Source organism: Oryctolagus cuniculus, chromosome 6 (genome assembly GCF_051225735.1).
Source record: "Oryctolagus cuniculus isolate XC-2025 breed Fujian yellow rabbit chromosome 6, ASM5122573v1, whole genome shotgun sequence".
Classification (NCBI taxonomy): domain Eukaryota; kingdom Metazoa; phylum Chordata; class Mammalia; order Lagomorpha; family Leporidae; genus Oryctolagus; species Oryctolagus cuniculus.
The window spans coordinates 6,562,815-6,583,333 of NC_142872.1; the positions used below are offsets into that span (position 1 = coordinate 6,562,815).

At 44.3% G+C, this 20,519-nt stretch overlaps 1 long non-coding RNA gene across 8 annotated transcripts in view; it reads right to left on the minus strand.

The window, feature by feature from the left end:
- LOC103346548 (uncharacterized) overlaps nt 1–20,519 on the minus strand; it is a 199,429-nt gene that overhangs the window by 163,215 nt on the left and 15,695 nt on the right. For 2 of the 8 annotated variants that reach the window (XR_016235046.1, XR_016235042.1), the window contains 2 exons: nt 17,495–17,643; nt 14,388–14,752 (listed from right to left, as the gene is read on the minus strand). The exons of 3 other annotated variants lie outside the window; for them this stretch is intronic. This is a non-coding gene — a long non-coding RNA (uncharacterized LOC103346548). Of the gene's footprint in view, nt 1–14,381; nt 14,753–17,484; nt 17,684–20,519 lie in introns of those variants that run through there. 3 more of the 8 variants (XR_016235043.1, XR_016235044.1, XR_016235045.1) reach the window with 3 other exon arrangements.

Here is a 20,519-nt window from a genome sequence, read left to right on the forward strand (position 1 = left end):
ACATGCAGAGATACAAAGTATGTTTCTTTGCTCTGAAGCGCTGTGATTATGACCAAATTACCTATGGAGCTCTAAGACGGTGTATGTGGTACTGAGACCTCACTGGCTTACCAAGCACACTGAGCCACACAGAAGTAATATCTCAGAATCCATTTCGGCAATGCTTATCCGTCTCTATGAGAAAGCAGCTTTAAATCCTATTTTATTTACCCTTGCCATCGCCATTTTATAAATGAAGATACTACGGCTTAGTGATGCTGTATGCGTTTTCCAGTGTCACACGTGATCAACAACCCAGCACACTGGGCCTGACTTCGGAATCCATTCCTTTCAGTGAGGTCTGCCTCACTGTCGAGCCCCCCTTCCCACCCTGCTCATAAAGAACCTGCTCCCTGGGAATAGCAGACTCAAGAGGACCCCCCAGCCGAGCAGCAAACACAGAAAATGTCACAAGGAAGGCAGCTCCCACATTTTATCATCATCCATACTGCTGGACAGAAACTGTGCCTGGGGGGTTTGAAACAGAAAGAGAGATATTTATTTCACTGGAAGTTTCAAAGTTCTGTTCAGGGTGTCGGATGTGTCAATGATCCTAAGACGTGTGAGAATGTGCCTGGGTCCACAGCACTGACCAACTCCAAGTTCATCTCTTCCTCCTTGGGCCTGGGTCAATCCCCTGGGCCTAACAGCAAGGCCATTCTTGCATTTTTCATATGGGAGTAAGGTTTTCAGTACTGCATACCCGAGCGGGAATCAAGCACAAAATGCAGTTGGCCAACAGCCCGTCACAGAAGCAAAGGTCAAATACTTACATGTGTAACTGTAATGTGAACTCTGAAGCTTTACCTATAATTCTGCAACATTTATATGACAACAACATGTATGTTATTCCAAAGAGATGTCTTGGTGTATAACTTGTATAACTTGTATAATCTCCCTTTATCCTAATCAACTGGGAAGAGTATGCTGGTTTTAATCAATACTAACCACATCCACACATAGGACTGAACTGATCTTTCAGCAAGTTTGAAGTTCATCTCTGCACTACTTAGTTTGTAATACGGGTGATGTGATGTAACAATCTGCTCAGTGGTCCTGGCACACGCCACCCTGGGGGAAGTTGTACCAGGGGACCAGATGGGGTTCCTCCCACACCTGTGCTGGCCACCAGCATCTCTCACTCCTTTGTAACAGTGCTGTCCTCCACGTGGTCCTTAGACCTCCCGTGGCTACCCCTCAACCTCTTCACCTTGCAACCATCCACACCACTCTAACCACTGCTGCCACACGAGTGACCCTTAGTCTGCACCTGCAGCTCTGACCTCACCGAGCCACAGACCAGGTGTTTCCAAGTTGAGGCTGGGCATCGTCACAAACACTGAAAATGTAAACACTCCATAATTCACCTCACTTCCATCCTGTCTTTTCCAGACAGAATTCCATTTCCAGGTTTTTTTTTAATGGTCATTTTTACTTTTATTTGAAAGGCAAAGAGAGGCTGAATTACCAATTTCTATTAATGATGCCATTCACTAGTGATTAAAACCCCGGTATAGGGTGGACTCCAAGATGGCAGAATAAGGAGGGAGCACACTGATAGTCCGGGAAAAGATAGTTGAATAAAAGTGGAGATACTGTAATTTCAGGGAAGACTTAGGGAAAAAACTGCAGAGGAAACTCTTCCAGAACTAGTGGGACATGGTGGACCTACAGGGAGGGCACAGGCGCCCACAGCTTGGGACCCCAGCCACCGAGTCTAAGCACCGGCGCTGGAAAGGGAGGTGAGGCGAAACCGCAGTAGCCTGAGACACTGGCGGGAAACTGACAGGAAGAGCATAGAGGAAACAAGGCTTGAAGCCCCGTGAGGGAAAGTTCATCAGCCTAACTCGAGGAGAGATAAACAAACAAACAAATAAATAAATAGGACCAGTACAGACATGATTCTCTCTCTCCAATCACCTTAGGAAGGCAAGCAAGATAAAGACCAGGTGCCACTTTGGACACACGTAAAAGCTGCGCCCACCATCAGCCAAGCAGAAAAACCTGACTCAGATGGGGAGAAATAACAGTAGGTTGGACCTAGTGCATGTGTGGAGCTAATGAATTGAGACTGTGAAAGAAAAAAAAAAAAGACTGAGGTTGTGTGAGAGAACTCACAGAGTACCCAAAACATGAGTACTCTTTTTTTTATTTTATTTTATTTATTTTTGACAGGCAGAGTTAGACAGTGAGAGAGAGAGAGACAGACAGAAATGTCTTCCTTTTTCTGTTGGTTTACCCTCCAAGTGGCCGCTATGGCAGGCGTGCTGCGCCAATCCAAAGCCAGGAGCCAGGTGCTTCCTCCAGGTCTCCCATGTGGGTGCATGGCCCAAGAAATTGGGCCATCCCCCACTGCACTCCTGGGCCATTGCAGAGAGCTGGACTGAAGAGGAGCAACCGGGACAGAACCAGTGCCCCAACCCGGGGTGCTGGCACCACAGGCGGAGGATTAGCCTAGTGAGCCGTGACATGAGTACTCCTGGGAGAGTACACAAACTCACTGATCTGGGCAACCCAGTGGGAGACTGCAGGGGAATTTGAGCCTACACTGAGGACTGAACAGATCCTTTGTGTGGTCCTTGGGACAGAGCAGATGAATATTATACCCACAGGGGCCAGAGCTCAGAAATTGACTACCTTCAATTCAACCCAGCTGTGTGGAATTACATGTCTTCTGAATAAAAAAAAGAGAAAGAGAGAAAGAGAGCACAAGGGAGAGAAGATTTAATATGGCTAACCTGGGTGTGTCAACATTGGCACACCTTTAACACTGAAGAACTGAACAGAGCTCCCTGGCCACACCCATCACAAACCTCTAAGGATCCATCAGAAGCAGACATCCACTTAATCTAGAGTCATAGTATAACAAGAAAAACCACCACAGCGAGGAAAAAAAAAAAAAAAAAAAACAAAGAATATCTCCACAATGCCAAGCAACAAATGCAGAAACCGATGAAACAAGAACAAGGAAGATTATGATGCCCCAAATGAACAAGACACCCCAATTCAAGATTATGAAGATGATGAGATAGAAGAAATGCAAGAAGCGGATCTCAAAAAATTTATAAGACCATTTAGAAGTTCTCAAAAACAAATTCTTGAACTACAGAAATCCTTACAGAACAGGGTAGAAAATCTCTCTTGAAAATGAAATATTAAGGAGGAATCAAAATGAAGAAACTAGTAGAACATGAAATTGTGATAGTGAAGAGAAATCAAAATGAAATGAAGAATTCAATAGATCAAATGACAAACACCTTAGAGAGCCTTAAAAACAGAAGCAGTGAAACAGAAGAGAGAATATTGGACTTAGAAGACAGAGCACAGGAAAGTATACAGTCAAACCAAAGAAAAGAAGAGGAAATTAGAAATCTAAAAAATATTGTCGGGAATCTACAGGATACTATTAAAAAACCCAACATTTAGGTTCTAGGAGTTCCTGAAGTGATGGAGAGAGAGAAGGGATTAGAAGGCCTTTTTAGTGAGAAACTAGCAGAGAACTTTCCGGGTTTGGAGAAGGACAGAGACATCCTAGTATAGGAAGCTCATAGAACCCCTAATAAACATGACCAAAAGAGATCCTTACCATGACATGTTGTAATCAAACTCACCACAGTGAAACATAAAGATCCTAAAATGTGCAAGAGAGAAACATCAGATTACTCTCAGAGGATCTCCAATTAGAGTCACAGCAGACTTCTCATCAGAAACCCTACAGGCTAGGAGGGAATGGCGAGACATAGCCCAGGTACTAAGAGAGAAAAACTGCCATCCCATAATATTATACCCTGAAAAGCTCTCATTTGTGAATGAAAGTGAAATAAAGACCTTTCATAGCAAACAGAAATTGAAAGAATTTGCCACCATTCATCCAGCCCTGCAAAAGATGCTTAAAGATGTGTTACACACAGAAACACAGAGACATGGCCATCAATATGAAAGAAGGTAAAGGAAGAAAACCTCCCAATAAAACATCACAGGAAGCTCAAAGCATATATTACAAAATATCTTAGAAGAAAATGGGAGGGCAACATTGAATGTTAATGGCCTCAACTCACCAGTTAAAAGACACATACTGGCTGAATGGATTAAGGAACAAAACCCATCTATTTGCTGCTTATAAGATACACATCTTTCCAACAAAGATGCATGCAGACTGAAAGTGAAAGGTTGGAAAAAGATATTCCATGCCAACAGAAACCAAAGAAAAGCTGGCGTAGCCATCTTAATATCAGACAAAATAAACTTTAACATAAAAACTGTTAAGAGAGACAAAGAGGGGCACTATATAATGATTAATGGATCAGTTCAACAGGAAAATGTAACTATTATATGCACCTAATTACAGGGCACCGGTTCATTTAAAAGATATGCTGGCCGGCGCCGCGGCTCACTAGGCTAATCCTCTGCCTTGCGGCGCCAGCACACCGGGTTCTAGTCCCGGTCGGGGCGCCGGATTCTGTCCCGGCTGCCCCTCTTCCAGGCCAGCTCTTTGCTGTGGCCAGGGAGTGCAGTGGAGGATGGCCCAGGTGCTTGGGCTCTGCACCCCATGGGAGACCAGGAAAAGCACCTGGCTCCTGGCTCCTGCCATCAGATCAGTGCGGTGCGCCGGCCGCAGCGCGCTGGCCGCAGTGGCCATTGGAGGGTGAACCAACAGCAAAGGAAGACCTTTCTCTCTGTCTCTCTCTCTCACTGTCCACTCTGCCTGTCCAAAAAAAAAATATTTAAAAAAAAGATATGCTAAGTGACTTAAAGGGAGATTTAGACTTCAATACAATAATACTGGGGGACTTCAATACTCCACTCTCAGAAATAGATCAACCGGACATGAGAGCAACAAGGAAACAGCAGATTTAATCGACACTATAGCCCAAATGGATCTAACAAATATCTACAGAACTTTTCATCCTACACATAAAGAATTTACATTCTTCTCAGCAGTGCATGGAACCTTCTCTGGGATCGACCACATACTAGGCCATAAAGCAAGTTTCAGCAAATTCAAAAGAATTAGAAACAAACCATGCATCTTCTCAGACCATAAAGGAATGAAGTTGGAAATTAGCAACTCAGGAATCCCTAGAGCATACACAAACACATGGAGATTGAACAACATGCTCCTGAATGAACACTGGTTCATAGAAGAAATCAAAAGAGAAATCAAAAACTTTCTGGAAGTAAATGAGGATAACAACACAACATACCAAAACTTATGGGATACGGCAAAAGCAGTGTTAAGAGGAAAGTTTATATCAATAGGTGCCTACATCAAGAAATTGGAAATACACCAAATAAATGAGCTTTCAACGCATCTCAAGGATCTAGAAAAACTGCAGCAAACCAGACCCAAATCTAGTAGGAAAAGAGAAATAATTAAAATCAGAGAAGAAATCAACAGGATTGAATGCAAAAAAAATTACAAAAAATCAGCCAAACGAGGAGCTGGTTTTTTGAAAAAATAAATAAAATTGACACCCCATGTGCCCAACTAACTAAAAACAGTAAAGACCCAAATCAATAAAATCAGAGCTGAAAAAGGCAATGTAACAACAGACACCACAGAAATAAAAAGAATCATCAGAAATTACTACAAGGACTTGTATGCCAGCAAACAGGGAAACCTATCAGAAATGGATAGATTCCTGGACACATGCAACCTACCTAAATTGAACCATGAAGACATAGAAAACCCAAACAGACCCATAACTGAGACAGAAATTGAAACAGTAATAAAGGCCCTCCCAACAAAGAAAAGCCCAGGACCAGATGGATTCACTGCTGAATTCTACCAGACATTTAAAGAGGAACTAACTCCAATTCTTCTCAAACTATTCAGAACAATCGAAAAAGAGGGAATCCTCCCAAATTCTTTCTATGAAGCCAGCATCACCTTTAGCTTTAGCCAGAGCTATTAGGCATGAAAAAAAAATTAAAGGGATACAAATTGGGAAGGAAGAACTCAAACTATCCCTCTTTGCAGATGATATGGTTCTTTATTTAGGGGATCCAAAGAACTCTACTAAGACTATTGGAACTCATAGAAGAGTTTGGAAAAGTAGCAGGATATAAAATCAATGCACAAAAATCAACAGCCTTTGTATACACAGGCAATGCCACAGCTGAGAAAAAACTTCTAAGATCAATCCCATTCACAAAGCCACAAAAACAACCAAATACCTTGGAATAAACTTAACCAAAGACGTTAAAGATCTCTACAATGAGAATTATAAAATCTTAAAGAAAAAAATAGAAGAGGATACCCAAAAATGGAAAATCTTCCATGCTCATGGATTGGAAGAATCAATATCATCAAAATGTCCATTCTCCTAAAAGCAATTTATAGATTCAATGCAATCCCAATCAAGATACCAAAGACATTCTTCTCAGATCTGGAAAAAATGATGCTGAAATTCATATGGAGACACAGGAGACCTCAAATAGCTAAAGAAATCTTGTACAACAAAAACAAAGCCAAAGACATCACAATACCAGATTTCAGGACATACTGCAGGGCAGTTGTAATCCAAACAGCATGGTACTGGTACAGAAACAGATGGATAGACCAATGGAACAGAATTGAAACACCAGAAATCAATCCAAACATCTACAGCCAACTTATATTTGATCAAGGATCTAAAACCAATCCCTGGAGTAAGGACAGTCTATTCAATAAATGGTGCTGGGAAAACTGGATTTCCATGTGCAGAAGCATGAAGCAAGACCCCTACCTTACACCTTACACAAAAATACACTCAACATGGATTAAAGATCTAAATCTAAGACCCGACACCATCAAATTATTAGAGAACATTGGAGAAACCCTGCAAAATATTGGCACTGGCAAAGACTTCTTGGAAAAGACCCCAGAAGCACAGGCAGTCAACGCCAAAATTAACATTTGGGATTGCATCAAATTGAGAAGTTTCTATACAGCAAAAGAAACAGGAAAGTGAAGAGGCAACCAACAGAATGGGAAAAATATTTGCAAACTATGCAACAGATAAAGGGTTAATAACCAGAATCTACAAAGAGATCAAGAAACTCCACAACATCAAAACAAACAACCCACTTAAGAGATGGACCAGGGACCTCAATAGACATTTCTCAAAAGAGGAAATCCAAATGGCCAACAGACACATGAAAAAATATTCAGGATCACTAGCAATCAGGGAAATGCAAATCAAAACCACAATGAAGTTTCACCTCACCCCAGTTAGAATGGCTCACATACAGAAATCTACCAACAACAGATGCTGGCGAGGATGTGGGGGAAAAGGGACACTAACCCACTGTTGGTGGGAATGCAAACTGGTCAAGCCACTATGGAAATCAGTCTGGAGATTCCTCAGAAACCTGAATATAACCCTACTATACAACCCAGCCATCCCACTCCTTGGAATTTACCCAAAGGAAATTAAATTGGCAAACAAAAAAGCTGTCTTCACATTAATGTTTATTGCAGTTCAATTCACAATAGCTAAGACCTGGAACCAACCCAAATGCCCATCAACAGTAGACTGGATAAAGAAATTATGGGACATGTACTCTATAGAATACTATACAGCAGTCAAAAACAATGAAACCCGGTCATTTGCTTCAAGATGGAGGAATTTGGAAACATCATGCTGAGTGAATTAAGCCAGTCCCAAAGGGACAAATATCATATGTTCTCCCTGATCGGCAACAACTAACAGAGCACCAAAGGGGAAACCTGTTGAAGTAAAATGGACACTATGAGAAACAGTGACTTGATCAGCCCTTGTCCTGACTGTTGATGAACAACTTAATAATTTATCCCTTTTAGGATTTTTTTGTTCTACTTAACACTACTGGTTGAACTCTGTAATTAACACACAATTATTCTTAGGTGTTGAAATTTAAGTTAAATGTGATCCCTGTTAAATATAAGAGTGGGAATAAGAGAGGGAGGAGATGTACAATTTGGGACATGCTCAATCGGACTTGCTCCAAATGGTGGAGTTAGAAATGTGCCAGGGGATTCCAATTCAATCCCATCGAGGTGGTGTGTACCAATGCCATCTCACTAGTCCAAGTGATCAATTTCAGTTCACAATTGATCATAATGATAGGACTAAGAGTCAAAGGGATCACATAAACAAGACTAGTGTCTGCTAATACTAACTGATAGAATGAAAAAGGAAGAGAACAATCCAACATGGGAATCAGGATACACAGGAGACTCATAGAATGACAGATGCCCTAAACAGCACTCTGGCCTCAGAATCAGCCCTTAAGGCATTCGGATCTGGCTGAAGAGCCCAGGAGAGTATTTTAGGCATGGAAAGCCAAGACACTCTGGCAAAAACAAACAAACCAAAGGAAAAAAAAAGGAAAGGAAAACCAAAAAAGACCTAAATGAAAGATCTCTGCGAGTGAGATCTCAGTGTAAAGAACAGGCCATCGAAGAAGCAGGTACCCTTCTATGAAGGGAGAACTTCCACTTTGACTATGACCTTGTCTAAATAAGATCAGAGTTGGCAAACTCAAAAGGTTTCCATAGCCTTGGCAACTCATGACAAGAGCCTAGGGTGTTTACTGATGCCATAAACGAGATTCAATTTGTTAAGTCAACAACAGGATTCACTGTGCACTTATTCCTCATGTAGGATCTCTGTCCTTACTGTGTTGTACAATGTGAATTAATGCTATAACTAGTACTCAAACAGTACTTTACACTTTGTGTTTCTGTGTGGGTGCAAACTGTTGAAATCTTAATATATGCTAAACTGATATTCTGTATATAAAGATAACTGAAAAATGAATCTTGATGTGAATGGGATGGGAGAGGGAGAGGGAGTGGGAGATGGGAGGGTTGCGGGTGGGAGGGAAGTTATGGGGGGCAGCCACTGTAATCCATAAGCTGTACTTTGGAAATTTGTATTATTAAATAAAAGTTAAAAAAAAAAAAAACCTTGCATAGTGTCCGACTCATTTCCAGATCTGGGAGACACCAAAGCCTGTAGTCCTTAGAAACAGCTCTTGCACGTCTCTCACTCCAGCTGCTCCACCTGTGTCCAGCTCTCCTACACTTACCCTGCCGAGTCTCCCTAGGCTTCCTCCATTGCATCCCACGTTCCATCATTTTCTGCCGTCTGCTCCAACAGGTGACAAAGCAGCTGAGCATTCACAACGTGAAACTGCATTTCAACAGAACTGGAAGCTTTCACTGTCCCTACATGTCACTTTGTAACTTCTGCCCACTGGCGGAGGCCATTTATTCTGTCAACTGTGCCTCCCTACCTATCACATCCAGCGACCCAAGCCTGCCCTTTCGACAGGCCTCACTCATGTACTAACTCCTCCATTCAAGGCAGCGTAACTGAACTGACGGAGGGCCTAACCCCATCGAGGCTACCCACCACACGTGGAGTACCAAGTTGTGAGTGGGTTTTATCTCCAGAAGCACAAACATCTCACACACATCTCTGCACATGGCAGAAGGGCCTTGTCAACCACACTGCTGAGCTGCATGTCCGTTCCCCTCCGATTCTCGCACAGAAACTTCTGAGCACATAGTGTTGAGCCGGTACAACAGAGGATACAGCATCACCCAGGCTCACTGCATCACTCTTGTTTTCCCAGGGCACAGCCGTGGAGCTTAAGATAACGTCAACTCTGAAAACGTCCCCGAGATGCACTCTGGAATTTAACCCTGCGTCTTTGTGTCTGGAGCTACGGTTCTCCACTGCTTTAATTTTCCGATTTCTCTGAAAATTAAAACCCAACCAACCATGGCCTGGATAAGGCTATTATTTTTATTACACAGAATGTCCAGAAGTTAGCCTCGGGGGCTGACATAATGGCTCAGTGCCTTCACTGGGGACCCAAGCTCATTCCACATCTCTGCACCCACATCTTTAGCCTAAGGCTTCCTCCCCTGTGCTTGGTGACGTTTTCCCAGAAGCCATGCCCAGAAACTCCCACTCCATCTTAGAGGGCAGAACTGGGTTACGAGAAGGCTATTTCACTGCCCCACTCCCTGAGAAAACCAGAGTACACTGGAAGGAAAAAGGAGAGAGACACCACATAGACAGCTAAGAATACTCGATGAAGATGGTAAGTTCAGGTCTTGATAAAGGAGAAGGCAAGCACGGGGACCTCCGTTCTCTTTTTATTATTTTGATTTGGTTTGAGGAAATTTATAAGGGTAATAAAAACAACTTCCCTGATATTATACCTTTACCCTTTAGCATCAATTCCTGGGTGCTTGAGTGTGTTCTATTAGGAAGGAGTTGAACTTTGTTGAAAGCTTTTCAGTTGTTGTGGGGACAATCTCATCATTTTTCTGTAGACATGTTATTTGGCTGTACTGTAGTTCAAAATGTTGAGACCACCTCACATTCCTACAACAAATCTCACCCAGACACTGTGCACTGTTTTCTCACAGTACAGCCACATTCTCGGCACTAACTTTTCTTTAGAGCTTTGGCATCAGTACTCGTAGTGGTACTGTCCCGATACAGCCGGTAAGTCAGCATTGCACTTGCAGTCTCAAACCATGAGCTAACTTCCTTCACCGCCAAAGCTCACCAGAGACTCATAAAGCACGGGACCATCTGGGCTTCGAAGCTGGCTCAGATTCCCCTGTGAGTCCCCACCTGGTTCTGGCACGTTTCTAACTTTCTATTTGGTAACTTTCTCCATTTCTTTTTGAATTAGGCCAACTTGGAAAATTATGTATCACCAGAAAATAATCCACTTCATCCAGTTTCAAGTTAATTTTCTCACAATCTCTGAAACACTCGCATGGTATTTTAAATTTTATCCGACTCAACAGTCCTTCCCCCTTGTCATCAATGTCATCCATTTGTGATTTCTCCTGTTGTTTCTTAATCATGTTATCTACAGCCTTACCTATTTTGTTAAGGCTTTCAAAGGATGCTTATTGATTAAATACATTTAATACATTTAATCATTAGCTATTATTATGGTGATTAATTTCTGACTGCATCATTTTAATTTCTTTGTTGCTTTCTTCAAATTTACATTGAGGCTTTTTCTACCTTTTTATGCTGAGGATTTCATAAGTCTTATTCTCTCATTTTTACAGCTCAGTGTTTGGGCTATAAATTTCACTCTCATCACTGCTTTAAAGTATTCTACAAATTGTCATAGGTATTACTTTGCTAGCACATTTCAGAAACCACCTAATTTCATATTCTATTTCTCCCTTCAATCAAGAGTTGATAATAAAAGGTAATGAAATAATTATATAGTATCCAGGTATAAGGATTTAGGATTTTTAAATAATGATTTCTAGTTTTATTCCATTATAATCCAAGTGTTACTTCTAATAATTTTACTGATGATTCTTTTTACCTAAAATGATTTTGTAGGCTTCCACATTTGTCATCTAGATGAGAACACAACATTCATTATTAAACTTCATAATATAACCTTGCTGGTCTTGAGATTGAGTTCTTCTATAGCTTTTTTTCTGGCCAACTTGCCCTGTACTCATCTACTATCAGCATGTGTTCTCCGGGTCTCCTTGCATTTCTAGTGTTTTTCTTTATAAAGACACCTTCTATGTTACTTTGGTACATAGATATTTATGATTGTTACACTTTTGAGTGGTGGTTTTTAACATGAGAAAGCAGCCTTCACTCTCTGTTCCTGGGACTGAACTGTCGTGTGCATGGTATCAGCCTGCTCAGCACTTTCTTCATGTTTTCATTTCAGCCTGCCTGGATTATTCTTGTTTGGTTGGGCCAACGAGGGAATCTTAAAACAGCTGGATTAAGCTCATTAATGTTTATCGGCAAGAACTCTACACTTGACCTCCATCATGTTACAGAATTCTGGTGATTTTTTTCCCCTTGTAATATTTGATTTACACTGTGCTTCAGTTTTGTTTTTGCTGTTTAAGAAGGTTTCTGTTTTTGTTCTGTCAGTTCCATTGTTTTCAACACCACTACTCCTGTTGTGAAATCTGACCACTCATGTTTCCCACGGTACCCTTTAAACTCCGCCTACGGCCTGTCCATTAATGAACTTATCGTACTTCCACCTTTCTGCACACACCACTTTTGCTGTCAGCACACAGAACACTAGCACACATCACGCAGCATTCCCTTAAGGCCCTCTCTCCTCTCCTGTTTTAGCCTCAGATCTGTAAGTTACTCAACACGGATCAACACTCCTTCTGCTCACTGGAGTACAGTTTCTAGTAAATTCTCCAAAAAGGTCTCAGATACAAAATTTCCTGATGATATCCATACACAAAATCCTTTCTCTGGACCTTTGGCTGTTGAAAGACAGGTTGGTTGGATGGGAAATTTTGGGCCCACTCTGTTCTTGAATTTAAGCCACTGCTCCATTGTTGGCTTAATTGGTCGACTTTTTGAGAAGGCTCATGCCCATCTAGTTATCTTTCCTTCCAGGTTGTTTCGACTTTCTCCTTGAAGGCCCAAGGGACTGTGTGTGTCTGGGAGCTTGGCGAGGATATGGCACTGAGGAGACCGTTAAGGATCAGTTTCCAAAGGCATCCATTAAGCTTCCCAACACAGAGTCAAGGCTTCCAACAGGAGCCTCCAGGAAGTTCACAGAAAACGCCTCTTATGAAAACCCACGTGGACTTCAACTGTGTTTTCAGGAAAGTAAACATCTTTGAATTCCGCTTTTCATCAACTTTTTGAAGTCCCCTCGTACATAGAAAAGATGTTTTCTATCATTACAAATTCTTGCATTAGTTCTGTTCCACTTTGCATCTTTGTCCTTGGAAATACGATCGCATAAATGCATAAATGCTCGTCTTTGCCTGCTGTCTTCCGGGCCAGTGGCTGTTTCTGCCATTTTTCACTTCTCCTTTAGATCATTTTCATTCTCTGTGTGGTTTTCCTATGTTCTCCCCCGTATCTCTTCCTACATTTTTACTCTGTCCTTCTTTGGTTGGCTTTAAGTCAGTCTACAATTCCAATAGGACTTCAGCTTTTCTTCCTCTTCTTCCCTGAGCTCATTCAACTGCTTCACTTCTTGTGAAGTTTGTTTCATTGGCTGGGTTTCCAGTTTCCGAGCGCTGCATCCCAGGCGTGCTCCGGCATCCCGGGCGTGGTCCCAGGAGACACACCTCAGCCTGCAGTGCCTGCACACTTTGCCTTCTGCTCACCCTCGGCTTTGGGGCAGGGCGACTCCACATCAGCTCAATGTCTGCATTGCTTCCATTTTTCCCGTTCCTCTAAGCCTAAAAAAATAGCTTTGATGGAAACTGTTGCTGCATTTCTGTGGACAGAGCCCACGTTTGGGGGTCAGACCTCCAACCACAGAGCATCCTCTTCTAGCAGCACTGGAAGGACTCATCTCCAAGTTGTAGAAATTACGTTTAAAGGTAGAGTGGAAAGGGTGGGCGGGTCCTGTGTGGCCTTTGATGTTCTCACTCTCCTCTGTCTACACCACCATCTTGCTTCCGTTTCCCTTCACCACGTCCCCTCCCAGGCCCCACCAGTCCTCTCTGCCTGGGGATGCTTTTTGCTCAATGGGCTGCTACTCACGCCCACACACTTCACACTCCTGGGTCCCTGCCCGTCGCTGACTCAGGCGAAGCTCCGCACTTCTGAGTTTCACACGGACATTTTCTTTCTCCCCAGCACCAGCTCCCTGTTTCCCTCTTCATGCAGATCCCAACGGCTGCCCGCTGACATCTGCCACTGCTGCCCACCGGCTGCTGCTGTGAGGTCTTGGACAACTCCTGCCCCGCTAGCGATGCTGAGCTAATGGGATGAGCATCTTTGTTTTGAACCCACGTTGGAGATCTGGGAAAAGCTCCCGCCTTTGGATCAGCCCCGCTCTGGTAGTTGTGGTCACTTGGGAGTGAATCAGCGGATGGAAGACCTCTCTCTCTCTGCCTCTCTGTAACTCAGCCTTTCAAATAAGTAAATAAATCTTCAAAAAAAAGAAGAAAGTTTAAAGAACTAAAAATAAACAGAACTGTTTCACTTCTCCTCAGGAGTTTCTAGCAAGGCCACACACAAACAGCACATTTCAAATACCTTTTCCAAACATTCGTGATGTCCATCACTTTTAGTCTCGCCTTACATTTCTGACGCATAAAACAGTGAAAGATGACATATCCCTATATCATAGATCACATCATATAGACCACTGGATACAGCCATTTTCATCTTGATTCCTGTCGCTGAATTAATTTTGCTTTTTGCAAGAGTTTCAGTGTTTAGAAAATCACCCATTTCTTCCAAATTCTCTAGTTTATTAGTAAAATGTTGTTATTCTTGCTCTTGTATTTAAATTTTTCTAAAACTTGTAAATATGCTCTTTTTTAAAAAAGCTTTATTTGAAAAGCAGAGTTAGAGAGGAAGAGAGGGAGAGAAGGGAAGGGGGTAGAGGGGGAGGGGAGAGGGGGAGGGCGAGGAAGGGCAGAGAGAAAGTTATCTTCCATCCACTGGTTCCCTGGCCACAATGGAACAGGACACCAGGAGCTTCTTCCAGGTTCCCACATGGGTGGCAGGGACCCAAGCACTGCAGTCATCTGCTGCTGCTTTTCCCAGGCACCTTCGCAGGAAGCCAAGTTCAAGGTGGAGCAGCCACGACGTGAACCAACATCCACACTGGATGCTGGTGCTGCAGGTGGCAGCCTGACCCACTGCACCACAGCACTGGCCCAGCCTGCTCTCTTAGGTTCTTGAAAGGTTTTGACTCTTTGATGGGTTTCTGATGATGTTTATCCAAAACTTTTCTGTTTTTTAAAGAAAAAAAATATTTAACTGATAAACTGTTGATTTATACATTATCTTTATATATCTATATATTATCGTCTTTTAAATAGAATCAATGTTTTCTAAATTTTTTCTAGTTGTCTAATAAATTTATTTAAAATTATGTATTTCCATCAGAACTTTTTCATATGATTTCATTGATAATGGCTCACCTGAAGGGTTTTATAAACAAAGTTTTTTTTTTTTATTTGACAGGCAGAGTTATAGACAGTGAGACAGAGACAGAGACAGAGAGAGAGAAAGGTCTTCCTTCTGTTGGTTCACTCCCCAAATGGCCGCTATGGCTGGCGCTGTGCTGATCCAAAGCCAGGAGCTTCCTACTGGTCTCCCATGCAGGTGCAGGAGCCCAAGCACTTGGGCCATCCTCCACTGCCCTCCTGGGCCACAGCAGAGAGCTGGACTGGAAGGGGAGCAACCAGGACTAGGACCTGGCACCCATATGGGATGCCGGCACCGCAGGCAGAGGATTAACCAAGTGAGCCACAGTGCCGGCCCCTGTTTTTTAAGATTTATTTATTTTTACTTAAAGTCAGAGAGAGGCAGAAAGAGGCAGAGAGGCAGAGAGGTCTTCCTTCCACTGGTTCACTCCCCAACTGACCGCAATGGCTGGAACCGCGCTGATCCAAAGCCAGGAGCCAAGAGCCAGGAGCCAGGAGCTTCTTCCGGGTCTCCCATGTGGGCGCAGGGGCCCAAGGACTTGGGCCATCTTTCACTGCTTTCCCAGGCCATAGCAGAGAGCTGGATGGGAAGTGGAGCAGCTAGGTCTTGAACCGGCACCCATATGGGATGCCAGCGCTTCAGACCAGGGCATTAACCCACTGTGCCACAGTGCCAGCCCCTTAAAGTTTCATGCAAATACAGCATAGGTGTATCTGAGAAGGTCCTGTTCTGTAGTAATAGTATGTGCACTCATCATGAGACCAAATTCATGATACCACCGTGTTCTCCATCACTGTGTCTACCGCGTTCCTCATCACCCACCACATGCGTCAATCTGTCCATTTCTTAGCTTATGAACAGTGTACCTTCTCCAACACAAATCCTTGTAACTAGGTGTATAAGCATCCATCACCATGTTTTCTTAAGGGGTTTCTGTCTCGTACGTCTCTAACGCTGCTCACCTTCATCTCCACTGCTGCTCGGTATCTGTCTGCATCCCCTGTCTGCTGAAAGGCACGTACCAGGATCTCTCTTCAGCTTCACTTCGTGTTAGCGCTTCCCGATGCACAGCACTTGCTTTCTTTAACCCAATGTCAGAATCTCTATGTGGAACTGGGCAGTTTAATCCTCCCACATTTGTCGAGACAAGCCTCACTTCTGAGCGGCGCTAGCCCCCCTCTTTCTTCTACTGAGGATGTTTTCTTAGTTCTCCTCTTCGGTCTTCTGTTGGAGAGCTCCACTCCGGATTCTCCCCCTTTCACTCTCACGGTCCAGAGTCCAAACACCCCCATTGTAGACAAATATTTAAACTTACTTCCCTATACGTATGTTCCTACATATCCCATTATCTTATTGAGAAGGAATGAACTGTTAGCTCACATGTCCATTTACTGCTGTCTGATTCCATGTGAGGCTCATGCAGTTTTTCTAATAATGAACAAATGTTCAGACAGAACCACAGTATTATCTTCTTGGATTCTTCTTTGCTATTTTCTTATAATTCATGCCTGTTTCATTAAGCATATTTTTCTTTTTAAAGGTACTTGTTATTTATTTTTATTTGGAAGGCAGATAGGGAGGGAGGGAGAGAAGGAGGGAGGGAGGGAAGGAGAGAAGGAGGGAGGGAGGGAAGGAGAGAAGGAGGGAGGGAGGGAGGGAGAGAAGGAGGGAGGGAGGGAGGGAGAGAAGGAGGGAGGGAGGGAGGGAGAGAAGGAGGGAGGGAGGGAGAGAAGAAGGGAAGGAGGGAGGGAAGGAGGGATGGAGGGAAGGAGGGAGGGAAGGAGGGAGGGAGGGAGGGAAGGAGGGAGGGAGGGAAGGAGGTTGGTATTCGATCTACAGGTTTACACCCCCAGATACTTGCCACAACTAAGGCTGGACCAGGCCAAAGTAAGGATCTCAATTTGGATCTCTTGTGGATGACAGGGACTTGAGCCACACCAGAGAGTGTGCCCTGGCAGGAAGCTGGGATTGGGAACGAAGCTGGAACTTGAACCCGGCCCCCGATGGGAGATGCAGGCACCCGAGCAGCAGCTTCATCTCTGTGCCAGACACGCACACCTCAGCATGCCTATCACTTTGCTAGAACACACACGGCTGTGTTCTTACATGGGGTTGTGGTGCTAGAATTTACCTTTTTTAAATGTACCCTAAGTTAGCCGGCGCCGCGGCTCACTAGGCTAATCCTCCGCCTTGCGGCGCCGGCACACCAGGTTCTAGTCCCGGTCGGGGCACTGGATTCTGTCCCGGTTGCCCCTCTTCCAGGCCTGCTCTCTGCTGTGGCCAGGGAGTGCAGTGGAGGATGGCCCAAGTGCTTGGGCCCTGCACCCCATGGGAGACCAGGAGAAGCACCTGGCTCCTGCCTTCGGATCAGCACGGTGCAAGGGCTGCAACACACCAGCCGCGGTGGCCATTGGAGGGTGAACCAATGGCAAAGGAAGACCTTTCTCTCTGTCTCTCTCTCACTGTCCACTCTGCCTGTCAAAAAAATAAAATAAAATAAATATTTAATGTACCCTAAGTTGTAGATAAGTACCTCCCATTACCTCTTTGACACGTTCTCTTCAGTTTTTATTTTGGGCTCTTGATAGACTGAAACTGTGCTCCGGTCCTTGGCACTCTCTTTGGGGACGTTAATTGTCTTGCAGGCTTGCTCCAGCTCGATGGATGGATGTGGGGCGACAGGCAGGGTCCCCTGAGTGTGATGAGATTGTACAAGGAGGCAGATGCACCTGCTGACCCAACGCCCATTCTCTGCTGTGGCTCAGTGGGCTTCTCCCTTTGTGCACCCGAGACCACGCAGCAGCTTGCCCCCCCCTCTGAGCTCACTTCCTGTCCACTCAGCCCCAGCTGCTCGCTTGCTTTCCCATGGCCGGCGAATGGCCCCACTCCCTTTCTCTCAGGTTGCTAAGTGTTCACTCATCCTTTTGCATAAACACAATTCATAACCCGAGAACTCAGCAAAATCAATAAACCCCCAAAATACACCCAAGCCAAAAGCAATCAGCATGTTAAAGAGTTATCTGTACCCCCATGTTCACTGCAGAACAATTCAACCCAGATGTCCATCAGCTGTTGACTGGATAAAGAAGTTATGGTATATACACCACGGAACATTACTCAGCTGTAAAAAAAAAAAAAAAAAAAAAAGAAATCCTGTTTTTTGCAACAAAAGTCAATGCAACTGGAAACGATTCTAGTTAGTGAAATAAGCCAGTCCCAAAAAGACAGACACCATAGGTGTTCCCTGATGCCAGGTAACTGAGTACCTAAAATGTAATTTATTGGAATGAAATGAACATTGAGATTGGATGACTGTTTGCAGCCCTTGTCTCTTCCACTGAGGAACAATGTTTCTTCATTTTATTTGTTGAACTCTTACTTAGTGTAGGAAGCTGAAAGTAGACTTTTGAAAAAATTAAGAGTGGAAATGGGAGATGGAGGAGGAAGAAGGGTTGGAGTGTGGGCAGGAGGGAGGGTTGGGGGGGGGGAGTGTCACTATGTTCCTAACTCTGTATATAGGAAACACACGAAACTTGCATAACTTAAATAAAGTTTAAAAGAATGAACCCCCCGGAATGCATCTGCACAGGGACTTGAGGGCCCCTAAGCTGCCCCAAGCCCTCTGGGGGAACGCCCCCAGCTGGTGGTCTCCAGGGACTGCAGCTTTTCCAAAGACACAGATTTACAACGCCCACCTCATGGCTTGCCCGACCTTCACCTCACCTGCCCAGACCCTCCGTCAAAGATCCCTTCCTGCCCTGGTCAAACGGCCAAGACTGCCACCTGGCACTGGCTTTGCTCCTGCAGCCAGGTCCACACCAGAGAAGGGGAAACCTTGGGAAGGAAGGAGCTGGAAGCAGGCATAGCACAGGTGCCGACAGAGCAGCGAGGCCAGGGGCAGAGCATCCACCGGCCGGCAGCCTAGCTGCAACAGTCACAGGCGGTGATGAATGGTCTGACACAGGCCATCACCGCCCTGGGGAGGGGACAGCGTGGGCAATGAGTGAGTTTAGGAAGGAGGATGTAGCCCCATGCACTACGGAGGTGGCACACGCCATGCTGGCCAACGTTATTTACAGCTGCAAAGGAGAGCGATGCCTGCCTGTTAAAAATACATTGTGGAGGAACAGACGGACGGACGCAGCGAGAGAGGGCCGGACTGCGGGCAGCGGCAGGGGGAAACCCTTCTGGATGGAGCAGCCGTGAATCGGAGGACCTACTGGGAGAACAAGGTCGCCCACCGCGTGGAAGCCAAGTCGCAGGACCGAGCCGCGGAAGCCCCAGGGTCTGCGCGCCAGTGCTCGAAGGGGAGTGCATGCCACACAGACAACAGCGGGGAGACTTGGGACGCTCAGGGCACCGAGTCCACACATCGGTGCTGGAAGGGGAGGTGAGCTCAATAACCCGAGACATTGGTGGGGAAACGGGGGTCAGAATCTAGAGGGGGGCCGGAAAGTGCAGCAAACTCACTACCGGAAAGAAGGAAAAAAAAAGCTTCGGGGTTTCTCTTCCCCCTAACCTTGCAAAGGTTACAAGGCTGCAAGGCTTGAAGAATTCCCAAGAGACAAACAGCAGGCCTCCTCTCTGGATTTACATATCAATGGGGGAGAGCTAAGGAACTGAGTCACTACAATTCAGTAGCCTAGGCAACCCAGTAGGAGTCCAGAGGAGCCAAAGACTGGAAGCTAAATACCATCAATTCTGCACAGCCATGCCCTGCGGTGTTACTTACCCCCTGAATAAATAAAATAAATAAATAAATAAAAAGAGAGAGATTTACCACGCATAACCTGAGGGTGTCACCTTTGCACACCCTTAACCAGGAAGAACCAGGCAGAGCTCTCAGGCCGCACCCATCTCAAGCCTCCAAGGCTCCTCCAACAGCAGGCAGTCCACTTAACACGGACACAGTATAAAAAAAAAAAAAGAAAAAAAAACGCACAGTGACGCAAGAAGAATTAACTATGCCGAGTAACAAACAAAGAAATAGAGGGAGCAAGATAAAGGATGACACTATGATGCCTCCAAATAAGCAAAGCACCCCAAGTCAAGAGTATGAAGATGATGAGATAGAAGAAATGCAAGATACGGATTTCAAAAAATTTATGATAAGAACATTTAGAAGTTTTCAAAAGCAAATCCTTGAACTACAGAAATCCTTAATGGACAAGATTGAAAATCTCTCTCGTGAAAATGAAATTTTAAGGAAGAGTCAAAATGAAACTCAGAAACTAGTAGAGCAGGAAAGTGTTATAGTGAAGAGAAATCAAAATGAAATGAAGAGCTCAATAGATCAAATGACAAACACATTAGAGAGCCTTAAAAACAGAATGGGTGAAGCAGAAGAGAGAATATCGGACTTAGAAGATAGAGCACAGGAAAACATACAGTCAAACCAAAGAAAAGAAGAGGAAATTAGAAATCTAAAAAATATTGTTGGGAATATACAGGATACTATTAAAAAAACCAACATTCGAGTTCTAGGAGTTCCTGAAGGCATGGAGAGAGAGAAAGGATTGGAAGGCCTTTTTAGTGAGATACTAGCAGAGAACTTTCCAGGTTTGGAGA